Source organism: Salmo salar, chromosome 01, assembly GCF_965601325.2.
Source record: "Salmo salar chromosome 01, fSalSal1, whole genome shotgun sequence".
Lineage (NCBI taxonomy): Eukaryota > Metazoa > Chordata > Actinopteri > Salmoniformes > Salmonidae > Salmo > Salmo salar.
In genome coordinates this window covers 127949432-127959506 of record NC_138291.1, presented here as the reverse complement: position 1 = coordinate 127959506, position 10075 = coordinate 127949432, and the positions used below count along the sequence as shown (strand labels likewise).

The 10075-nt window shown below is 40.5% G+C and overlaps 1 long non-coding RNA gene across 1 annotated transcript; it reads right to left on the bottom strand.

Annotated features, from left to right (window-relative positions):
* Positions 1-711: 711 nt before the first annotated feature.
* Positions 712-9824, bottom strand: LOC106592998 (transmembrane protein 26). The gene is made up of 6 exons (XR_006756902.2): positions 8477-9824; positions 8073-8169; positions 7580-7672; positions 5215-5423; positions 3025-3095; positions 712-2182 (listed from the first exon to the last, which is right to left on the bottom strand). It is a non-coding gene; the product is annotated as a transmembrane protein 26 (long non-coding RNA).
* Between the last annotated feature and the right edge of the window lie 251 nt (positions 9825-10075).

Below are 10075 nucleotides of genomic sequence, written 5' to 3'. Positions count from 1 at the left end.
CCAAAAAGATCATCAAGGACATCAACCACCTGAGCCACTGCCTGTTCACCCCGCTATCATCCAGAAGGCGAGGTCAGTACAGGTGCATCAAAGCTGGGACCGAGAGACTGAAAAACAGCTTCTATCTCAAGGCCATCAGACTGTTAAACAGCCATCACTAACTTAGAGAGGCTGCTGCCCTGTATACATAGACTTGGAACACTAGTCACTTTAACAATGTGTACATATCTTGCATTACTCATCTCATATGTATATACTGTATTCAATCCTATTCTACTGTATCTTAGTCTATGTATTACTCATCTCATATGTATATACTGTATTCTATTCTACTGTATCTTAGTCTATGTATTACTCATCTCATATGTATCTACTGTATTCTATTATACTGTATCTTTGTCTATACATTACTCATCTCATATGTATATACTGTATTCTATTCTACTGTATCTTAGTCTATGTATTACTCATCTCATATGTATATACTGTATTCTATCCTACTGCTTTACTCATCTCATATGTATATACTGTATTCTATACTATTCTACTGTATCTTAGTCTATGTATTACTCATCTCATATGTATATAGTGTATTATATTCTATTCTACTGTATCTTAGTCTATGCTGCTCTGACATTGCTCATCCATATATTTATATATTCTTAATTCCATTCCTTTATGTCACGGGTGTCGTAATGTAGAGACCAAGGCTCATCATTATTTATTTAATAGTGAACACGAAAAAACAAGAAGACAAAGAGGCGACAGAATGACAGTTTCGCAGGCTATACTAACAGCAGTGCAAAGACAACTACCCACAAAGGGACAGGTGGAAAACAAGCTCCTTAAGTCTGACTCTCAATCAGAAACAACGATGTACAGCTGTTCCTGATTGAGAGCCACACAAGGCAAACAAAGAAATACACAACATAGAAACCCTAGAATACAAAACAAGAACATAAACCGAAAACCCCGGAACACATAAATCTAACACCCCTCTACATACACACACACCCTGAACCACATAAAACAAATACCCTCTGCCACGTCCTGACCAAACTATAATAACAAATAACCCCTATACTGGTCAGGACATGACACTTTACTTAGATTTGTGTGTATTGGGTATTTGTTGTGAAATTGTTAGGTATTACTTGTTAGATATTACTGCTCTGTTGGAGCTAGAAACACAAGCATTTCGCTACACCTGCAATAACATCTGCTAACCACGTGACCAATAACATCTGCTAACCATGTGTATCTGACCAATAACATCTGCTAACCACGTGACCAATAACATCTGGCTAACCACGTGACCAATAACATCTGGCTAACCACGTGACCAATAACGTCTGGCTAACCACGTGACCAATAACATCTGGCTAACCATGTGTATCTGACCAATTGTATTTTATTTAAAGGGTTCCACCCATAGATCTAGTTTGAGATCAAACAAACATGAACAATCTTATGTTAATAATTTGTCCGTAGCTGTGGCTGTTAATAATCCAGACAGACACGTCTGCTGTCAGCCGTCTACCCACCCTAACCCAGAGATATTACCCAGTGTTCAGACAGACACGTCTGCTGTCAGCCATCTACCCACCCTAACCCAGAGATATTACCCAGTGTTCAGACAGACACGTCTGCTGTCAGCCATCTACCCACCCTAACCCAGAGATATTACCCAGTGTTCAGACAGACACCTCTGCTGTCAGCCATCTACCCACCCTAACCCAGAGATATTACCCAGTGTTCAGACAGACACGTCTGCTGTCAGCCATCTACCCACCCTAACCCAGTGATATTACCCAGTGTTCAGACAGACACCTCTGCTGTCAGCCATCTACCCACCCTAACCCAGAGATATTTATCAGTTCCAGTTTACAGCTGAATTTTCATCTTATTATAACCTCAGATCAACCTGAAGCCTTGTAGTCGGTGTAGATGACAAACAGACGGTAGAAGTTCAGAACGACCACCAGGAAGTTCTTGATGGCGAAGAAGATGAGCATCTGGTGTATGACGTGGAAGTGGAGGACGAGGGTGAGGCGGACCACCAGGAAGGGTCCGTCCTGGATGAAGAGGCTCTCCACCATGCTCCAGATATCTGTCCTTAGTCTGGCCAGCAGAGACACACCCTGATCCCCCTCTGAATATTCATCAGGTCTGGAGGTAGACACTGGGGAGAGAAGAGACATTGGTCAACTGGTCATGTGGGATAAGTTAGTGACATTGAAATCCACATCTGTGTCTAAATATTGCCGCATACATACTGACTGAATAAAATAAATATATTTGCGTTGGGGTCCCAAGAAATTCTGGTGGAAAAATATTGTCATTACCATAATTCCCTGTATAACAGAGCAATAACATTATGGTTACCGTAATTCCCTGTATAACAGAGCAATAACACTATGGTTACCATAATACCCTGTATAACAGAGCAATAACATTATGGTTACCATAATTCCCTGTATAACAGAGCAATAACATTATGGTTACCATAATTCCCTGCATAACAGAGCAATAACATTATGGTTACCATAATTCCCTGTATAACAGAGCAATAACATTATGGTTACCATAATTCCCTGTATAACAGAGCAATAACATTATGATTACCGTAATTCCCTGTAAAACAGAGCAATAACATTATGGTTAGCATAATTCCCTGTATAACAGAGCAATAACATTATGGTTACCATAATTCCCTGTATAACAGAGCACTAACATTATGATTACCGTAATTCCCTGTATAACAGAGCAATAACATTATGGTTACCATAATTCCCTGTATAACAGAGCAATAACATTATGGTTACCATAATTCCCTGTATAACAGAGCACTAACATTATGGTTACCGTAATTCCCTGTATAACAGAGCAATAACATTATGATTACCGTAATTCCCTGTATAACAGAGCAATAACATTATGGTTACCATAATTCCCTGCATAACAGTGCAATAACATTATGGTTACCGTAACCATAAGAAGAGCCAGTATAGAAACACACAGTACCTGACAGGTGGAGAGGAAACTGGATCATGCTCCACGTCCAGACTCCTAGGATGACGTACACCATGCTGGGACTGACATTACATTATTGTAGCCGCAAGCTCAGCAGAATATGACAACATGGAAACAAAGGAAACCGTATTGTAGTCTACATTGTTTCGGTGTACTCTTCTCTTTTACTCTTTTTTTGTTGTTGTACTTTTACCCCTTTTTTTTCCACAGTTTCATGATATCCAGTTGGTAGTTACAGTCTTGTCCCATCGCTGCAAATCCCGTACGGACTCTGGAGAGGCGAAGGTTGAGAGCCATGCGTCCTCCGAAACACGACCCTTGACCCTTGGCCAATTGGCTACTTGGCCAATTGTGCGTCGCCTCATGGGTCTCCCGGTCACGGCCGGCTGTGACACAGCCTGGGATGAAATCCGGGTCTGTAGTCACGCCTTAGACCACTGCGCCACTTGGGAGGCCCTTTTCTTTTCCTCTTTAATTGAAAACATGAGGCATCGGCTGCTTTACAAATTGGAATACATACATTCTCATGTATGTTTTTCTGCACTGCTACTGTAGCCTGGGTCCAGTCTGTTTCTGTTCCTTATGGAATTGTCATGCTACTGTAGCCTGGGTTCAGTCTGTTTCTGTTCCTTATGGAATTGTCATGCTACTGTAGCCTGGGTTCAGTCTGTTTCTGTTCCTTATGGAATTGTCATGCTACTGTAGCCTGGGTCCAGTCTGTTTCTGTTCCTTATGGAATTGTCATGCTACTGTAGCCTGGGTCCAGTCTGTTTCTGTTCCTTATGGAATTGTCATGCTACTGTAGCCTGGGTCCAGTCTGTTTCTGTTCCTTATGGAATTGTCATGCTACTGTAGCCTGGGTCCAGTCTGTTTCTGTTCCTTATGGAATTGTCATGCTACTGTAGCCTGGGTTCAGTCTGTTTCTGTTCCTTATGGAATTGTCAAGCTACTGTAGCCTGGGTTCAGTCTGTTTCTGTTCCTTATAGAGTTGTCATGCTACTGTAGCCTGGGTCCAGTCTGTTTCTGTTCCTTATGGAATTGTCATGCTACTGTAGCCTGGGTCCAGTCTGTTTCTGTTCCTTATGGAATTGTCATGCTACTGTAGCCTGGGTCCAGTCTGTTTCTGTTCCTTATGGAATTGTCATGCTACTGTAGCCTGGGTCCAGTCTGTTTCTGTTCCTTATGGAATTGTCATGCTACTGTAGCCTGGGTCCAGTATGTTTCTGTTCCTTATGGAATTGTCATGGTACTGTTGCCTGGGTCCAGTCTGTTTCTGTTCCTTATGGAATTGTCATGCTACTGTAGCCTGGGTCCAGTCTGTTTCTGTTCCTTATGGAATTGTCATGCTACTGTAGCCTGGGCCCAGTCTGTTTCTGTTCCTTATGGAATTGTCATGCCAAGAGTGCAGAAAGACTGGCATCCAGGCTACATATAATGTCTACTGACTTAAAATATCTACATCAGACAGTATCTCTGAGGTCAGGGGTTAGGGGTTAGGGTTAGGGTACTGACTTGACATCAGACAGTATCTCTGAGGTCAGGGGTTAGGGGTAAGGGGTCATGGGTTAGGGGTTAGGGTTAGGGGTTAGGGGTTAGGGGTTAGGGTTAGGGGTTAAGGTACTGACTTGACATCAGACAGTATCTCTGAGGTTAGGGGTTAGGGTTAGGGGTTAAGGTACTGACTTGACATCAGACAGTATCTCTGAGGTTAGGGGTTAGGGGTTAGGGTTAGGGTACTGACTTGACATCAGACAGTATCTCTGGGGTGAACTCCAGGATGTCAGGTTAGGGGTTAGAGGTTAGGGTTAGGGGTTAGGGTTAGGGTTAGGGGTTAGAGGTTAGGGGTTAGACGTTAGACGTTAGGGTTAGGGGTTAGAGGTTAGGGTTTAGAGGTTAGGGGTTAGAGGTTAGGGGGTAGGGGGTAGGGGTTAGGGGTTAGAGGTTAGGGGTTAGGGGTTAGAGGTTAGGGTTAGGGGTTAGGGGTTAGAGGTTAGGGGTTAGGGGGTTAGGGGGTAGGGGTTTAGGGGGTAGAGGTTAGAGGTTAGAGGTTAGGGGTTAGGGGTTAGAGGTTAGGGGGGTAGGGGTAGGGGTTAGGGGTTAGGGGTTAGAGGTTAGAGGTTAGAGGTTAGGGGTTAGGGGGTTAGGGGTTAGAGGTTAGGGGGTTAGGGGTTAGAGACTCACTTGACATCCAACAGCGTCTCTGAGGTGAACTCCAGGATGTCAGCGGCTGTGCCTACGAAGATGAGGAGGAGCTGGGAAAGTTCATCCCTGGTCACCCCTCCTGCTACAGGAAGCAACCACTTCCCTATAACCAGCAGGATCAACAGGGTCTGGTGGAGGCCTAGGATCCTGTCGTTAGCACACACTGACGACAACAGAGATACTGAACCCTGTTGGGCCAACCAGAGAGACACATAGTGGTTAGTATAACTGATTAGAGGTTATTACTGGCTAGGTAACTCCATCCAGAGAGACACATAGTGGTTAGTATAACTGATTAGAGGTTATTACTGGCTAGGTAACTCCATCCAGAGAGACACATAGTGGTTAGTATAACTGATTAGAGGTTATTACTGGCTAGGTAACTCCATCCAGAGAGACACATAGTGGTTAGTATAACTGATTAGAGGTTATTACTGGCTAGGTAACTCCATCCAGAGAAACACATAGTGGTTAGTATAACTGATTAGAGGTTATTACTGGCTAGGTAACTCCATCCAGAGAGACACATAGTGGTTAGTATAACTGATTAGAGGTTATTACTGGCTAGGTAACTCCAACCAGAGAGACACATAGTGGTTAGTATAACTGATTAGAGGTTATTACTGGCTAGGTAACTCCATCCAGAGAGACACATAGTGGTTAGTATAACTGATTAGAGGATAATACTGGCTAGGTAACTCCATCCAGAGAAACACATAGTGGTTAGTATAACTGATTAGAGGTTATTACTGGCTAGGTAACTCCATCCAGAGAGACACATAGTGGTTAGTATAACTGATTAGAGGTTATTACTGGCTAGGTAACTCCAACCAGAGAGACACATAGTGGTTAGTATAACTGATTAGAGGTTATTACTGGCTAGGTAACTCCATCCAGAGAGACACATAGTGGTTAGTATAACTGATTAGAGGATAATACTGGCTAGGTAACTCCATCCAGAGAAACACATAGTGGTTAGTTTAACTGATTAGAGGTTATTACTGGCTAGGTAACTCCATCCAGAGAGACACATAGTGGTTAGTATAACTGATTAGAGGTTATTACTGGCTAGGTAACTCCATCCAGAGAAACACATAGTGGTTAGTATAACTGATTAGAGGTTATTACTGGCTAGGTAACTCCATCCAGAGAGACACATAGTGGTTAGTATAACTGATTAGAGGTTATTACTGGCTAGGTAACTCCATCCAGAGAGACACATAGTGGTTAGTATAACTGATTAGAGCTTATTACTGGCTAGGTAACTCCATCCAGAGAAACACATAGTGGTTAGTATAACTGATTAGAGGTTATTACTGGCTAGGTAACTCCATCCAGAGAAACACATAGTGGTTAGTATAACTGATTAGAGGTTATTACTGGCTAGGTAACTCCAACCAGAGAGACACATAGTGGTTAGTATAACTGATTAGAGGTTATTACTGGCTAGGTAACTCCATCCAGAGAGACACATAGTGGTTAGTATAACTGATTAGAGGATAATACTGGCTAGGTAACTCCATCCAGAGAAACACATAGTGGTTAGTTTAACTGATTAGAGGTTATTACTGGCTAGGTAACTCCATCCAGAGAGACACATAGTGGTTAGTATAACTGATTAGAGGTTATTACTGGCTAGGTAACTCCATCCAGAGAAACACATAGTGGTTAGTATAACTGATTAGAGGTTATTACTGGCTAGGTAACTCCATCCAGAGAGACACATAGTGGTTAGTATAACTGATTAGAGGTTATTACTGGCTAGGTAACTCCATCCAGAGAGACACATAGTGGTTAGTATAACTGATTAGAGCTTATTACTGGCTAGGTAACTCCATCCAGAGAAACACATAGTGGTTAGTATAACTGATTAGAGGTTATTACTGGCTAGGTAACTCCATCCAGAGAAACACATAGTGGTTAGTATAACTGATTAGAGGTTATTACTGGCTAGGTAACTCCATCCAGTGGTGTTATTATTAAAGATCAGTATCTCAAAATCTCCTTAAAAAACATGAATGAATGTTTTCTAAGAGGTTAAGGGAGAGAAGGGCCCCAGTTCAGACCAGGGGAGGGTACTAAAGCCAGCAGCAGAGTAGGCCAGATGAATAAAAGTCCTGTGTGAGACTAAGCTTGTAATTGTTTTTATTAAGGGTTGTTGTGTTTAAAAAAGCACTTCTGCAGATGTATTTTAGTTATAAAAAAGTCCCAGCTCACAATAAGAGTCTTTGAGGTGCACGAGCAGCATTACTAAACAAACTGGTGTTAATAAAGAGAGCCTCTGTCTAGACAGGCCTGTAGGAAAAACCTGCAGGACACAGGAAACACTGTGGATTCTGCCTACCTGGAATAACGTCTTGCTGCCATTGGTGGAATTCCCTCTCCACATATCACATATCAGGCTCTTTATGTTTTCAGATGAATCCCGTTTGTCACACTGATGAAGATGAACAGACATACAGTACACGAGTTACATTGATACTATACTATGTGTTCTAGCCTACAGTGTGGACAATAGAAAATAAACAACATAATTTACACACAGTATATGATAACATTCAGCATTATTTACACAGAGTACAGTATATGATAACATTCAGCATTATTTACACAGAGTACAGTATATGATAACATTCAGCATTATTTACACAGAGTACAGTATGTGATAACATTCAGCATTATTTAAAGAGTACAGTATATGATAAAATTCAGCATTATTTACACAGAGTACAGTATATGATTTCCGCTCATTATGCAAGTTACAAATAAATGTACAACTAAAGTGAAGGAATAAATGATTAAAAAGCCTAAACAAAACAGAAAATCAAAGCCCTTACCCTGGAATCAGTAGCTTTGTTCTCTTGATGATGTAACTCTAGAATCCATAGAGATGGTATGATACTGATGAGGAACAAGAAGATGGCAGGAGAAAACCTGGAGACATGGAAAGATAAAATGAAAAGGTAAAATGAAAAGGTATTTAAAAAAAAACATATTTTAAGGCTACTAAACTTTAAGAAAAAAGTAATTTCACAGTTGTATGTTATTTAGATTTACCATTTATAATCCTGTAATTTCACAGTTGTATGTTATTTAGATTTACCATTTATAATCCTGTAATTTCACAGTTCTATGTTATTTAGATTTACCATTTATAATCCTGTAATTTCACAGTTCTATGTTATTTAGATTTACCATTTATAATCCTTTAATTTCACAGTTCTATGTTATTTAGATTTACCATTTATAATCCTGTAATTGTTTTCTCTTCAGGGTTAAAATCATCTCGACCACCAGAGGAAGATAAAGGATCGTTAAGAACCAATAAAGAGCATTATTCTTAACCCAGACCACTCTCCATACTCCTATCAGAGAGATGAGGAGGAATAGGGACCGGGTAATAACCGCACAGATAAACTTCACTATCATCTTTTTTTTGTCTGGGTGGGAGAAATCCTATCCAAATAAATTCAGCCGCCACATTAATGGGGCATGTTTCCAGTCTGCTCGCTTTCAGCCGCTTCAACACACCGGTGAAAAAGTGAACGTTTAGACACGCCTCGCACAAGAAATACCCGATGGCTGCTGCCGGTGGCAAAATCCTGCGCTTGACGCGCGACAAATGCAAAGCAATTAGTTGAGTAAAAGTCAATTTGACATTTTTAAGGGAGTTGCATGTAGGAAGTATTATTATACAGTGTATTCGGAAAGTATTCAGACGCTTTTCTACACTTTGTTACTTCACAGCCTTATTCTGAAATTGATACAATTCTTTTTTTTCTTCTCATCAATCTACACACTATACCCCATTATGACAAATCGAAAACAGTTTTTTAATTTTAGCAAATGTATAAAAAATTTAAACAGAAATACCTTATTTACATAAGTATTCAGACCCTTGACTATGAGACTCAAAATTGAGCTCAGGTCCATCCTGTTTCCATTGATCATCCTTGAGATGTTTCTACAAATTGATTGGAGTCCACCTGTGGTAAATTCAATTGATTGGACATGATTTGGAAAGGCACACACCTGTCTATATAAAGGTCCCACAGTTGAAAATGCATGTCAGAGCAAAAACCAAGCCATGAGGTCAAAGGAATTGTGCGTAGAGCTCCATCAAAGCATGTTCACCGAAATTCACAAATTACATTATGCTATAGTGACCTGTGATTATTCACTGTTAAGGGTTTATACACGTTTTCCATGACTTCTCCATGACTTCGAACAACATGTTCATGACTCCCATTATAGCCTACATGAGAATGTAAGCATTACTGACACTGGAAGGCTGCTGTGTGTGATCCCATGTAGACCTACCATCTCCTGCCGTTGTGCCCTTGATCAAGGCACTTAAACCCCCCACAAATCAAATCAAATGTTATTGGTCACATACACATGGTTAGCAGATGTTAATGCGAGTATAGCGAAATGCTTGTGCTTCTAGTTCAGAGAGTGCAGTAATATCTAACAAGTAATCTAGCAATTCCACAACAACTACCTAATACACACAAATCTAAAGGGATGGAATAAGAATATGTACATATAAATATATGGATGAGCGATGACCGATCGGCATAGGCCAGATGCAATATATACATATGAGATGAGTATGTAAAAATATGTAAACATTATTTGATAAAGATAAAGCAAAGCAGTTCGACACATACAACAAAACAGTTACACATAGAATAATCAAACATACAGTCAATAATACAGTGTAAAAAGATATATACATGGGTGTTAAGGGATTTATATGTTTGAATGTAATGATTAAATAATTCTACCCTGAAACTTAACTAGTAGGGATATGGTCTATATAGCATGTAGAATGAGTAAC